The sequence below is a fragment of the Lactuca sativa genome, chromosome 8, assembly GCF_002870075.4.
Source record: "Lactuca sativa cultivar Salinas chromosome 8, Lsat_Salinas_v11, whole genome shotgun sequence".
Classification (NCBI taxonomy): Eukaryota; Viridiplantae; Streptophyta; class Magnoliopsida; order Asterales; family Asteraceae; genus Lactuca; species Lactuca sativa.
In genome coordinates, this window is record NC_056630.2 from 273,270,441 (window position 1) to 273,285,642 (window position 15,202).

The window sequence follows — 15,202 nt, forward strand, 5'->3', positions numbered from 1 at the left end:
TAAACGCACTAGTAACTTGGTGTTATAAAACATATTGTTGTGTGTGATTCGCTGCGTGAGTGCAAGCGAGCATTGTATCAATGTTTATCCGTTCCTTTTATTCAAAGTAGGATAAAAGCGATATCTTTGGGCCCCTCGATAATTTAGTGATGACAAACGTAAATGCTCGGCCGGGCTAGGACTAATTTGATTTGTTCAATTAGTCAGTCGTCATAAATCGGGAATCGAGATATAGTACAAAGAGAATGATTTGAAATCATATCTCATATGATGTCTAGAATGGAGGAATATATGATCCCTTATCTAAGGACACGCGTATTTGATATGATCAGAGTTGACAGCGGCTTTGGAAAGCTACGATTGCAGATCGGGATCCGAAGTCATACGCAGAATAGTTATTAGACTTATCCAAGTGGGAGACTGTTGGATTAGTGTCTAAGTCCATAACTATTTTCGTATGTATTTGACCCGATGGTGCATGGTCCTTTTGGGTTGCCTTCACCAAAGCAACTTGATTGGAGAAATAAATAAAGAGAGAGAGGTTATTATGATTTATTAATATGTTATAAGAATAATATATTAAAGGAGAAATCATATTTGTTTAATTAATATTGGTCAATAATTAATTAAGAATTAATTTTGTGATCAAGTATAATTAATTAAACTAGAGGGGCTGAATTGTAATTATGTGATAGTTACAAAATAAGGTAAGGATTATCTTATATATATGGTGAACGAATTTGAGGTGTAAATCCCTTAGAATTCGACTAGGATAAGGGTTTCTAGGACTTATCTTATGGTTGCTTGGTGGACAAGCAACTAGATAAGGATAAGGACTAAAACCTTAATTTTTACACCTATATAAACCCCATAGGGCTTAGGAATTCGTCTAACCCTTCCCAAGAGGTCCTAAGGACGAATTCTAACCTCCCTCCTCTTTCTTTATACCTTCTCCACTTGCTTATGGTGTTTGTAAGCCATTAGAGGAGTGACACTTGTGACTCTCAGCTTTCCAAGGTCAATTGAAGGAGGAATTGGATTGTTATTGCTATATAACAATCAAGGTATGTTCTTAAACCTATTTACATGTGAATTCTGATTTCTATATACTAGAATTAGGGTTCATAGTCTTGGATTCAAAGCATGTACAATAGAAAAACCTAGATCCAAGCATTAGGGTTTGTATGAGCACATAGGATGTCTTATGACCAAAACCCATCAAAAGTCACCAACTCGGTGAGTCGGCAGCTGGACTCAGCGAGTTGGTGCTGGAATGAGAAAAACCCTAATCTTTCGGGTTGCCCCCTATTTAAAGGACTCTGTCCTTCACCCAGACCCCTAATCCCCCAGAGAGTTCCAGAAGCCCTAATATCCTAGAGTGTGAGCTTGGAGAAGTGTTTGGAGCTTTGAGGAGTGAACTTTGTGAAGAGGACTTGTAGATAAAGAGGCTAGCACCAAGGATTTCGTGTGAATCAAGAACCCACTCCAGTTTGGGCACGTTTTGGGAGGTAATAAGCTGTTACCTTAACCTTTTCTTCTACAATCATTCATATGTGGAGGCTAGGGCTTTCCTTGGTTAAGGACTTTTATTATAGAAGCTAGATCTAAAGCTGAAACTTCAGATCTGAACCTCTTTTGAGTCCTAAGCCCATAAAGTTTCCAGTTCTTGCAAGGATGAGACTCTCCTAAGGTGTAAAGCTCCATTGGAAGCTTAGTTTGGTCATTTAGATCCCCTAGAGCCTTGCATACACGTAAAGTTTGCAACTTTACGTGATAATCATGCCCTAGAAACTTGGATCTAGAATATGGAGTTGTTGCATGGCGTAGAAAGCCATTGTATGGATTAAGAACTGAAGCGACTCGACGAGTCACATGGGTGGCCTCGGCGAGTTGTACGAATATGTGCATGGACTCGACGAGTTGGAAGAAAAACTCGGCGAGTTGAGTCGTGGCATGGGAGTTTCTGAGCATAGGAACTCAACGAGTAGGGTCAACCAAGAAGGTTGACTTTGACTAAGGACTTTGACCTTGACCAAGGGTTGACCAGTTGACTTCCAAGGGTATTTTGGTAATTATTGGTGTTAATTGGTTTTGGTTATTTGGTAATGATTAGTGGTGGATTTCGTGCTGGTGGTCGAAGCAGCGTTGCCTTATTTCTACAAGTCGCCAGTTACAGATGAGTTATCCTCACTATATGACAGGGTCTAAGGCACCAAGGCCGGCCATTTATCGGATGAGAATCCGGGTAGTTGTTTGTTATGTTATTGCTTGGCTATGTATGCATCCGAGTAGTTAGGATGATATATATTAGAGACCTGGTTAAGGTCGGTATCCTGGTATATAGGATGATGCTATGCTAGTGACCGGTTAGGTCGGTATCCTGGTTAGGATGTTGCTATGCTATGTGATCTGCTAGATCGATCGATTAGTTGTGAATTGCTATATGATTGTATGTCTATGTGCACATGGTTGTTGGACTGGGGTTGGGTTGAGGCGGGTCCTGCTTCGTGCTGTAGGCCAACATACCCAGGGCGGACCGGTTAGACCGAAGGCCCGACGAGCGGTCCAGATAGGCTGAAGGACCCAAGAGGGTGGACCAGACGTGCCGAGGCTCAGATAGTGGACCAGACACACTAAAGGCCCGATGCGGGTAGACCAATCACACTGTAGACTTGATATGCATGGTATACTGTTTATGTTATGGTATGATATGTGTATGGTATTGTGGTTGGTATTTTGGGGGTAACTCACTAAGCTTTCGGGCTTACAGTTTCTGGTACATCAAAAGACCGTGGAAAGGCGAAGGCCTGACCGTATCACTCATCATCCTTATGTTATGATTCTTTGGACACTCTGATGGAAAATGATTTGAAAACATTTAGTAAACAATGCTATGTGGCTTTTAATTATGATTGAAAAAGTTTAAATTTGGTATGAATTTTATGGATGTTACATGCGGATTACGAAGTGGAACACGAACTGCCGTACCACAGGCAGCTGATTCTTATTGAATTCGCCTATGCCTTTTAGCCTCTTTTGGTAACCCATTTGGTAAAGTGCAGATAAAATATCGGTTGTGCTTGGGGTGAAGAACTTGGCTGAAGGATGAACTAACAGCTTAATGGCGTTGAGAAACTTTTCTTTGGTCAGAATAACCAAAGAATCATTCACTTGGTTCAGTTGCACATCTTGAAGGTTTTTGAGAGGGCGATATGTAGAAAAAACACATTTGTAGAGGGTTGAGAGTGGAACTACGTCGGTGAAGGCATCAAAAGGGCCGAACAAAGGATGATTTGACAGGAACTTGATTGGATCATTGTAAAAAGAATGTACATCAAACGTGGCCCTAAAATTGCTTGAGGCAATCGTTGGCATTTGGTTTCTTGAGGAACAGTCTGAACCAGTTAGGTGAACATAAACAGATGTTTTGGAGTGTTTCTTTGAGATACCCGATTTCATTATTTTTCAAAGGGTTTGAAAAACTTGCAGGAAAACATAGTGCAAGAGGATGAAGCAGATGAAGTTCTTCTTGAGAGTTTTCAGAAAGCGTAAACCTTTATTGGGAGAAAAAGAGTGTTTTATAGTGGCGGAATTAAAACTTAATACATTTTACCCTAAGTAGAGTCAGGTAAAATAAAACATTTGGTTTTTTTATTTGGATACAATCCCATCCACATATCATTTTATTAAAAGATTTATTTATTTTTTTTTAATTTTCCAAAAGCGGTTGCATTTAATGAAATGCAATCCCTAAAACATCACGTCTGAAGAACATGTGGTGAGGGAGTTAATTCGTTGTAAAAAGGGAGAAGTTGTAACGAATTTGACGTTTTGGGAATAAGAAGAGACAGTTTAATGAAAAAGGTTTCTTAAAAAGAAATTTTTATGGAAAACTGTTCTTTTTGTCATCATACCAAAAATAGGTCTGACAAAAGATTTATTTGAAAAGCAGAATTGAAACGATTATATGCTACACCAAGAATGCTTTTGAGAATGTTTTTCTTATTTAATGAAGGATCATTAAATAGCACACAACGTTTCAAGAATTTATGAAGTAGTTGAGAAATTGAGACTTCATTGCGGATGGATCATTTATCATTGCGGATGGGTGGTTAGATGACTGCAGTAGAAGAACTGAGGAGGGCACTTGAACAAACATTAGTAACAATAATCAATAAGGACCATTGAAAGATATATATGATATGCAGTTGCGGTGTAGGGGGGATACTGCGGTACATAGAATATACTGCAGTACATAGGATACACAAAAACTATTTATCATAACTAAGTCCAATGAGGATCGCAACAGAGACCAAGGATGGTCTGCGGTACCTCTCAATTCAAAAAGAATTATGGGTCCGAATTCATCATTCCTAACATTTGTAAGAAACTGTTGAATTTGGTAGAGTCAAGTGCTTTAGTGAATACATCAGCAATCTTCATGTGTATTGACAAAAATTAGTTCGATATTACCTTTCAGAATGTGGTCTTTGATGAAGTGATATCGTTGCTCAATATGCTTCGTTTTAGAGTGATGAATAGGATTGTGAGAAATCGCTATAGCACTCTCAGAGTCACAATAAATTGGTATCCACAACATTCGGTATCCATAGTCCATATGTTGTGTTTTCATCCACAAGAGTTGAGAACAACAGCTGGTTGCGGCCACATATTCAGCTTCTACGATAGAGAATGATACACCACTTTGTTTTCTTGATGACCAGCTGACGAGTCTTCCACCAAGAAATTGACATCCACCGGAGGTGCTTTTTCGATCTAGTCTGTATCCGGCATGATCCGCATCAGTGAATGCTTGTAGGCTAAAGTCATTTCATGCGGGGTACCATAAGCCAAGAGTCTTGCTGCCCTTTAAGTATCTTAGAATCTGCTTGGTTGCGGTCATGTGTGACACTTTTGGATTAGCCTGGAACCTTGCGCTTACACCGGTTGCAAAGACAATATCTGGTCGGATTGAGGTGTGGTACATCAATGAACCAATTATTCCTCGATAAGTTTTGTGATATACAGATTCATCGGTAGGATCAGCGGAGATTTTATGTCCAAAGGCCATTGGGACCTTTGTTGAGGAACAATTGTCCAGTGAGTATTTCTTTAGCAGTTTAGAGGTGTATTTTTCTTAATGAATGAATATTCCTTGCGATATTTGTTTGATTTGAAGACCCAGAAAGAAATTAATCTCTCTATTCATGCTCATTTGAAATTTACTAGTCGTAAGCTTTGCAAATTCATCCACCATTCCTTGATCTATGGATCCGAAGATGATATCATCCACATATATTTGTACTAGCATAAGGTGATTACCGTTTGCTTTTCTAAATAAAGTGGGATCAATAACTCCTCTTTTATACCCTGATGAGACAAGAAATTTTGAGAGAGTCTCGTACCATGCTTTTGGAGCTTTCTTCAGACCATAGACTGCCTTTTTGAGTTTGTAATAGTGATAAGGAAATTCAAGACTTTCGAAGCCAGGAGGTTGTTGAAGATAAACCTCCTCTTTTAATTCACCGTTGAGAAAAGCACTTTATGCATCCATTTGATGTACTTTAATATTCTTGTGAGTTGCGTATGCTAAGAATATTCGGATGTCTTCCATTCTTGCTACCGGAGCGTACGTTTCATCATAGTCAATACCTTCAAGTTGAGTATATCCCTTAGCAACTAGCCTTGCCTTGTTTCTGACGACCACACCGGATTCATCCAACTTGTTCTTGTACACCCATCTAGTACCAACAATTGTGTGACCTTGTGGCTTCGGAACGAGTTGCCAAACTTTGTTTATTTTGAATTCAGCTAGCTCTTCTTGCATTGTGGATATCCAGTCTAGTTCTAGTAATGCTTCATTGATCGTTTGGGGCTCGACCAAGGAAATAACTGTTGCGTAGTGACAGTGATCAGATAAATCCTTGGAGGATCGAGTTTGGATACATACGGATGGGTTGCCGATGATTTGACCCGGTGGGTGGTCCTTCGTCTATACGTGTAGACGAGGTTGTAGATGATCATCAGCTGCGGTAGAGGGAATATCTTCAATATCAAAAGATTCTTCGATTGGAGATGGCAGTTACCCCTGTATTTGAGAACATCCTGCAGAGTCATCTTGGACTGTTGGAGCGAGATTAGCATTTTCTTGAGCGACTGGAAGAGGTTCCCCCTGGATTGTTGATGAAAGATCCTCTTGAGCGTGAGAAGGTTCCCCCTGAATTGTTGGAATTGTGAGAACTCTTGGGTTAGTTCTGGTGTCTATATTTTCTATGTTTTCATCATCCGAGTCCGAAGAAACATTTGATGGTTGAAATCCTAAGCAGAGAGGGACTGGAGCTGCTTCTTCTAATACTAGAACCTCGATGGTTGTCATATGATCCAGAGTTGAGTTTTCGCCCTTAACTGCCAAGGTGGAAGTATTAAGCGACACATCATCAGATAGTGTGGCCCAGATATTTCAGCGTGTTGCATTTGGGCTTAGGGAGACACAAGAACCTCAGAGAGTTTAGCAGTCTCTATTGGATCGAAGAGATCATCATAGTTAACTTCAACTATGTTTAATGGACCTGAAGAGTCAGGAATATCACATTCAAGGATTAATTTAGTCTCGGTGGAGGGAGCAGTGTTGCAGGCATAATAATCATCGAACTTTACATCAAAGCTTTCGACTATTAGTCTGGTACGTCTTATGAGAACCCTATAGGCTACCTTGTTCATTGAGTAGCCAAGGAAGATGCCTTCATCAGATTTTGGTGCAAACTTGTTGAGATGATCCTTGTTGTTGATCACAAAACATCTGCATTTAAATATGTGAAAGAACCGGACATTAGGATTTCTGTTGTTAAGGCCCTCATATGGTGTTTTGCTGAGATGTTTGCACAAGATGCTTTAGTTCTGCACAAAGCATGTTGTGGCCACTGCTTCGGCCCAGAAGTAGAGAGGAAGGTTGGCAAAATTGAGCATAGATCTGGCTGCTTCTACCAGAGTGCGGTTCCTTCGCTCTACTACTCCATTTTGTTGTGGTGAGCATGGAACTGAGAAATTGTGACTTATGCCCTTGGACACCAAGAAACTATGTAGATGATGATTAGTGAACTCGGTTCCATTGTCTCTACAGATGCGACACACTGGAAGTTTTATTTGAAGTTCTATTTGCTTGATAAAATTGATGAGTGTCAGCGGTGTTTCTGACTTGAGTTTAAGGAAGAAAACCCATGTGAAACGTGTGAAATCATCTACTATAACCAGTATGTATTTCTTGTGATGAAGACTGGCTACGGTGGATGGACCATAGAGATCAATATGGAGAAGTTCTAGTGATTCTGAGATTGAGGAGTCGATCACTATAGGATGACTTGCTTTGGACTGTTTGCCACACTCACATGTAGGGCAGAGAGTGTCATTGTTATACTTAAGAATAAGGAGACCTCGGACAAGTTCCCCTGTGACCAGGTTGTTGATATACCGGAAGTTGAGATGAACAAGCTTGCGGTGCTAGAGCCAGCTAATTTCGGATATTGCTTTTGATAGGAAACATAGTTGTGGTTTCCCGATGATCAGAGAAACATCCAGAGGATACATAGTACCTTCGGATCTGAATTTGATCAGGCAAGCGCTTATATCGCTTGTCATTATGTAGCAGAATTGGTTATCAAATTCAACCCGATGGCCTGCCATACATAGTTGCCCAACACTAATGAGATTGTGTTTAAGACCTTCCACATAAGCGACCTTTTGTATAGAAAAATTTCCAGTAGTAAGAACACCATAGCCTCTAATGATTCCATTCGCGTTGTTGCCGAATGTGACGTTACCTCCATTACAAATAGGCCTGAAATCCCAAAGGTACTCTAACCTTCCGGTCATGTGCAAGGAGCAGGCAATGTCGATTAACCATTCTTCTTCATGGTCCTCCTTGCACAAAGCCTGAGAATTATACGGTCAGTTTAGGCACCCAAACGAGTTTGGAGCCCGGGGCAACATATGAATTCTTAAATGGTGCATGATACGAGGTTGCAAGGATAGGTTTTGTGTCAACTTTTAGACCTCGTCCTGTGTGTTTGAGATTTTTTGGAGTTTTGTGAGATTGAGAAAAGTTGACAGTTTTTTGAAAAGATCTTGATTTGACATGAGAAGAAATCTTTTGACACTGACATTTGCAAAATGAACTTTTGTCATTTGTGTTGACATTTTGTTTACTCAGTGGTCTGAGTGAGGGGCTATGCTTGTGTCCAGTCCGAGGATTGTGAGGTCTGACAGTAGGATTTGAAAAAGCATATTTTGCAGGTGTAAAAACACGTGTAGACCTTTTGAGAATGGATTTCTTAAAACTTTGACGTGACTTTAAAACTGCTGGAGTTGGCAAAATACATTTCTATTTTGGATCCTCTAAGGATTAGATTTGAAAACCATTGCTTCGAAAAGACTTTACTTTCTTTTGGATTGTATCAGATGAGTTTGGAATGGATTTAGGAAGTGTACATTCCTTTTTCTTTGTTTTCTTAACTGCAGAGATTTTGGACAGATATTTTGAAAAAACAAGTTTTTGTGGACTCCTAGACTTAGGAATTTTGACAAATAGTTTTTGTTTTGAAAGATTTTCCTACTTTTTGCCACGGAATCGAATTTCTTCTTTGAAAGCCTTTTTTGACTCTGTAACATCGATAAAAATTTAAGCCAATTTTAAACTTTTCAATCCATTCGAAAGCCATTAAGTTAATACAGATTGTTTTCAAAACAGTTTTAAACATCAGAGTATCCCAGAACCAAAACACCAAATCATGATATATGAGGAGGAGTATGATCACGCCTTTGCCTTGCCACGATCACCTCATGTACCTGAAATAATAAATTGAAACCGTAAGCTCGAAAGCTTAGTGAGTTCCCCCAAAATACCCATACACACATAACCATACATATAACAATAAACAACATACAATGGGTCCAATCAACCATCCGGTTCGAATACCCCTGGCCCTCAACCATCGGGGTGGAATGCCAACATACTATGAGTCCAATCATCCTACCAGGATGGACTACTCTCGGCCCATAACCATTGGGTTGGAATTCTCGGACACCTACACATACAACAACCACTACTATGGGTCCAATCATCCCTCAGGATGGAATACCCCAGGCCCTCAACCACCGGGTTGGAATGCCATCCTACTATGAGTCCTATCATACTACCGGGATGGAATACTCTTGGCCCACAACCATCAGGTTGGAATGCCAACATACTACGAGTTCAATCATCCTACATGGATGTAATACTCCTGGCCCACAACCATCGGGTTGGAATGCCACATACTACCAAACATGTGCACTTATCAGATAATCACATAATAGTCCACATAACTACGTGCTAGGGCCCTATCATCCTACCAGGATGGAATACCCTCTACAAATGCTCAAACGTGCGCACATATCACAGGTAATCTCCTACCAGTATACAAACAGTCCGACCAACCACAGGTCACTAAGCATAGCCACATCCAGTCCACCAGGATGCCGATATAACCAGCCATTCTAGCATATAATCATCTATTCTAGTAGAAATACCAAACTAACATCTCACAACAGCAATTACTCAAATAACAATTCAAAGGGTCGGCCTTGGTACCATAGACCCTTGGTATAGTGAGGATAATTCACCTTGAACTGCTGAAGCACTGCTGGTACCCTTCTGGCTGCTATCTTACAATCCTCGCACTGCTGCTCCTCTAGCTCCCCGAACTATCAATTCCACAATAACACTTAGCGGAAAACGATATCCTTCAAAGGGTAAATTGACCATTTTACCCTTAACCCAATCTGGTCCATGACTAAGGCCCAACACCATAAAATGAAGGCCCAACACTAGGTAAGCTTCTCAAGCCTACTAGTGACCCACTAATGGCCCAATTTGCTACATTGCGTCCAATCCCTTAATGGACCTCACCCTAAGCCCAAAATATATTCCTTGGCCCATACAATATGATTTTTGATGGCCCACTAAGGCCCAAATACCCAAACATGCCCCAAACCACGGCCCAAAACTAATGATCAATATAGACAGAGTACATGGGGCGTACCCCCATGTACGCTAAGCGTTCAAGCAAAATGGCGAGTACACTGGGCGTACCTGCACGTACGCTCAGCGTAATTCCCCTGATAAGTCCTTTTTCTATTAAGAGCTGAATACCTCGATCCAGAAGCTACCAACTCAGATCTAAGTCTTATTTCACGCCATAAACCATAAAGTCACTGACTTGGGGACTTTTATGGCTCAAACCAACTCAAACTTCAAAAGTGATCTTTTACATCTATAAAGGGAACTAGATCTCATGCATGGGCTTAATAGTACCATAAAAATCGAGACTTTGCTGCTCATGGGACATTTTAGCTCCAAGGGTGGCAATACTAAGCTTTGGGACGAAGTTACACCATAAAGGTCCAATCTTTGGACCTAAAAAGATCCCAAAGCTCCCAACAATTAGATCTATGCTTCTACAAGGAAAGTTGTGAACTTTATACCTCCAAATAGTTGCAAAAGGTGATCTTATCTCAGATCTACAAGCTCCAGCCACCAAGGTTCCTTCTTTGCCAACCTCTCCTTTCTTCCTCTAAGCTTTTCTTTGCCAAACTAAGCTCCACGAGACCAAACACACCCAACAATTGGAGATGGAACGGCTACTAGGGTTTTTCTAAAGATATGGGAGCAAGTAAGGAGGCTAGGGTTGATCCCTTATGTTATTTAGATGGTGGTTGGCCCTAAATTTAGGGTTTTATGAATCTGAGCGTACGTTGGGCGTACTTCTAGTATGCTAGCATACGCGTCCTTGCACCCACGACCATTTACTCTGTTACGCTGGACATAACCCAGCCTACACTAGGCGTACCCACGTGTGTCCCAAATTGCATGCATGGCCTTTCTCGCCAACTTTTTCCATTAAGGGCCATAAATGTAAATATCTTCAAAGTTTCATAACTCCTTTATTCTATTTTTGTTCCCGATGAACTTTATATCCACACAAAGGTGGCGAGAAGCCCTACGCTACTAGCAATACACCCCGGTCCGAAACTTTTTCGAATGAAACCCATTGCCCACAAAAGACCGAAACGCCCTTACTCTTGATCTCGGGAATCCATAAATAAATACTTTTAGAACGGGGCATTACAATTCTCCCCCACTTAAATCTGATTTCGCCCTCGAAATCGCCAATTGCCAATTCTGGCTACTCAAAATCCCAAAAGGCACATTCACGCCCCTAAAGCGTGACGGCCCCCATGGGAGGCTAGCCTTACTGGAACTCCAACTCGAAGAGATACATACTTATTCCCATGCAGTATCAAGTACCTACCTCTGGAATTCCGTTTACTTGGAAGGTGAGATTGGATCTGTGTCCCAAACAGGCCGCCCAAACTAACCATCACCTGACCTCTTCCGTTTCGATCACAAAGGACTACACATCCCTGGGAACCTGAGTTTCCGACCCGAGAACAGAACCACGGGTCATATTCTGCTACCGACAACACTTGCTCTCTTTCAACTCATACCCAAGCATACATACAACAATACCCTCACAGAAACCAACACTCACTCCTAGCCCACTTAGCCTTGGGCTGGAATACCAGGCATGCCTATGACGGGTCCGCTCATCCCTAGGATGGAATACCCTCGTATCCCTACACATGTTTGGCCCAATCAACCCTCGGGTTGGAATACCAAACACATTAGGTCCAGTCAATCATAGGGTCTGGTCATCCTCCTGATGGAATACCCTAGATTGGCATACGACTACACACATACCCTAGGGTCATACCCCTGCTGGAAAATCCAAGGATCTCTCCTCGCATCCCTTTTAAACTCCTTGGATTCAACATAACTAAGTGCAACTCATCCAAACCTCATCAATACGTCTATCCCAACCATGCTACTGAAGGGAAAACATACCAATCACGATCTCTACGCCCACAACCTAGCAGCATCAATCGTTGCCACGACATCAACACCCCTCTCTGCACTATCCACTGATAGATCACGATGTCATTCCATAACTCATATACTCAACGCCTGAACACCTGACTGATAAACTTATACAGGTTCCTCATTACATTTCCTTTACCTATTCACCTCTTGAAGACAAACCCCTCAATTGCTATCAGCATAGCAGTATCCTCACTTCTTGTTCAAAGATTCAAAATACAAACAAGGTTCTTACCATAACTGGACCGTCTCATTGCACCACTCTCGAACCGATATCCAAACTGCATCAGGCGACATCCTTCAAAACAACGCCCCATCCGAGAATTTCCAATTCTCCCCCACTTAGAGTACTGACTACTGTCTACCGGTGGCTACGCCGGTATGCGAACCAATCTTCCAACGAACTTTGAGGGATCCGAGTACCGGCTAATGATCCAGGATCCTTGAATCATGACCTCTCCTTCTCTAGAATGCATCATCGGATACTACCCCTCCATAATCTCTCAATAATAACTTCTCACAAGCATCTACTATACTCTAATAACTCATGCAGAAAACAAACAATCATAATAATATAAACAAGCTATAGCAGAAAAGACATTCCTGCTGTCACCTCTGGCGTTGTCCCGATCTCCTCGGTCACAAGCTGATAGGCACGCCCTGGAGCCTTTGGAGGCTCTGCTCGACCTTGACCCCCGCCAGTAAGTCTCAAAGTGGCTGGTGCTGGGGCCTGCACTAGCTGGGCAGCCAGTATAGGATACTAGGCCTTCATATGGCCCACCTGATCGAAATGATAACAAATTCGAACTCCGGTAGCTGGAACCTGCTGCCTACAATCCCTGGCTATGTGGCCTTCCTTGCCACACTTGTGGCACCCAGAAGAAGAACGACAACTTTCCTCATGCACCTTGTCGCACTTCCCACAAGTGCGACTCCTCTAACGTCCCAGACGATAATCCGAGGCCTTAACCATTTCGGCGCAGGCTGCGACTGCAATGGGGCCTGCCTCTGCTCTCTCAGCTGGAGCTCGATATCTAACTCGTGCCGCATGGCGGCCTCCTACAACTCCAACAAAGTATCACATCTCTGTGTAGACACGAACTATCGAATATCTGTCTTGAGCATGCTCAGATACTGGGTCATCTGAGCCTTCTCCGAAACAAACTCAGGGTAAAACACCGCCTTCTCTATAAACATCCTGGTGATTTCCGTCACCGATTCACAATCCTGCTTCAACTCCAGAAACTCCTGAGCCAATCTCTCCTGCTCAACCCGCGGAACATAACGAGTACTGAACATGTCTCAGAACTGATCCCAAGTAACCGTAGCTTGTTGTGCATCAGAATACGATCCCGTAGTCAACCTCCACCAATCTGTTGCCCCGAGTCTCAATAGGTTCAAAGCACACCTCACCCTCTGATCAGTAGGGCATGAACACGTGAAGAAACATCCCTCCACGTCTGACAACCATCTCATAGCAATGATCGGATCCTGAACCCCATCGAAAGTAGGGGCTTTATATTATCGAAGTCCCGATACTGAAAGCCCCGACCGGCTCCTCCTCCTGCCACTGCTATAGCCGTTGCAGCTGTTGCGGCAACCGTCTCTGCAAGAGTTGCATAGCTCTCATCGAAGTACTCAACCATGGTGGTCTTGATCGACCCAAACAACATTGGCAAATCAGATCGGAACATAGCAGTAACCTCATCATGCAGGATATCGTGAATCCTAGCATCCAACTCATCCATCCTCATCTGACCAATGACCTCGGGTGGCACAGATCCATCCTGAGCACCCTCTCCTGACCCTGATCTTGAACCGGATCCTGCCCCGAAGCGTCTCATAATCGCCGTACTGCAGCACACCAATAAGATTCTCAGATACGCCTCATAACAGCCTGGGAACTAACTGCTAACCAACACCCCAGGGGTTGTGACTTCCTTGATGCGCGTATGGGTCCTGTGTTTTCACTATTACGGGCCCATACTACCTTCCACACCAACCCATATTTGTCTCAAGTATCACCACAATGCCCTAGACATATACACACATAGCAAGCGCTCAATCCTCACTCCTAGAGGAATACTGAGTATCTCACCTAAGGAAAACCCTAGGCTAGCAGGGATCACATAATCAGGCAATTCTATCATGCAATTCCTGAAGATACCTAGCCTAGTACTAGCATGTTGTTCTAACATATCACGTAATCAAATAACTTGTATGGTAGTTCGGGGTCTACTTACTGGCTCCGGCTGATCGTACCCTCTGCATCCTCCTTAACTTATTTTGAAAACCATTTTAAAAATCTTTCCTTGATTTGAGACTGGAGTCACACGAATGTTCCTCCAATTCACTCAAACCAAGGCTCTGATACCAACTTGTAACATCCATAAAAATTTAAGCCAATTTTAATCTTTTTAATCCATTCAAACACAATTAAGTTAATACAAATTGTTTTCAAAACACTTGTAAACATCAGAGTATCCCCAGAACCAAATAACCAAATCATGATATATGAGGAGCGGTACGATCACGCCTTTTCCATACCACGATCCCCTGATGTACCTGAAATAATAAACTAAAACCGTAAGCTCGAAAGCTTAGTGAGTTCCCCCAAAATACCCATACACGCATAACCATCCATACAACAATAAACAACATACAATGGGTCCAATCAACCATCCGGTTCGAATACCCCTGGCCCTTAACCATCGGGTTGCAATGCCAACATACCATGAGTCCAATCATCCTACCAGGATGGAATACTCTCGCTCACAACCATCGGGTTGGAATGCCCGGACACCTACACATACAACAACCACTACTATGGGTCCAATCATCCCTCAGGATGGAATACCCCAGGCCCTCAACCACCGGGTTGGAATGCCATCCTACTACGAGTCCAATCATCCTACCGGGATAGAATACTCTTGGCCCACAACCATCAGGTTGGAATGCCAACATACTACGAGTTCAATCATCCTACATGGATGTAATACTCCTAGCCCACTACCATCGGGTTGGAATGCCACGTACTAGCAAACATGTTCACTTATCAGATAATCACATAATAGTCCACATAACTACGTGCTAGCGCCCTATCATCCTACCGGGATGGAATACCCTCTACAACTGCTCAAACATGGGCACATATCACAAGTAATCTCCTACCAGTGTACAGACAGTCCGACCAACACCATGTCACTAAGAATAGCCACATCCAGTCCACCA